Here is an 892-nt window from a genome sequence, read left to right as displayed (position 1 = left end):
GGTGATAGGCTGTACTTATGTTCACTCTTGTTCCTAAAGCTTTTTGGAAAGCTTTCCAGAAGTAAGATGTAAACCTTGAATCCCTATCTGAAACTATGCTTGCCGGCACACCATGTAGTCGGACGATCTCATCAATGTACTTACGTACAATCTGATCTACCCCATCCGACTTCTTGATAGCCAGGAAGTGTGCTGATTTGGTTAGTCGATCAACCACAACCCAAACCGCATCTTTCTTATTCCTTGTGGTAGGGAACCCGGTCACAAAGTCCATTGTGATGTGATCCCATTTCCATTCCGGAATAGGCAAGCTTTGCAATAACCCACTAGGCACCTGATGTTCTGCTTTGATGAGTTGGCAAGTAGTGTGTGTGCTGACGGACGGCCACGGACGTCCTGTGTGTACTGACGGACGTCCTGTGTGTGCTGACGGACGGCCACAGACGTCCTGTGTGTACTGACGGACGGCCACGGACGTTCTTTGTGTGCTGACGGACGTCCTGTGTGTACTGACGGACGTCCTGTGTGTACTGACGGACACACTGACACACACGGACAGCCACGGACGTCCTGCGTGTGCTGACGGACGTCCTGTGTGTGCTGACAGACGGCCACGGACGTCCTGTGTGTACTGACGGACGTCCTGTGTGTGCTGACGGACGGCCACGAACGTCCTGTGTGTACTGACGGACGGCCACGGACGTCCTTTGTGTGCTGACGGATGTCCTGTGTGTACTGACGGACGTCCTGTGTGTACTGACGGACGTCCTGTTTGTACTGACGGACACACGGACACACACGGACGTCCTGCGTGTGCTGACGGACGTCCTGTGTGTGCTGACGGACGGCCACGGTCGTCCTGTGTGTACTGACGGACGTCCTGTGTGTACTG

This window comes from Brassica napus, unplaced genomic scaffold (genome assembly GCF_020379485.1).
Source record: "Brassica napus cultivar Da-Ae unplaced genomic scaffold, Da-Ae ScsIHWf_2428;HRSCAF=3137, whole genome shotgun sequence".
Lineage (NCBI taxonomy): Eukaryota > Viridiplantae > Streptophyta > Magnoliopsida > Brassicales > Brassicaceae > Brassica > Brassica napus.
Note: the sequence above shows the minus strand (reverse complement) of the source record.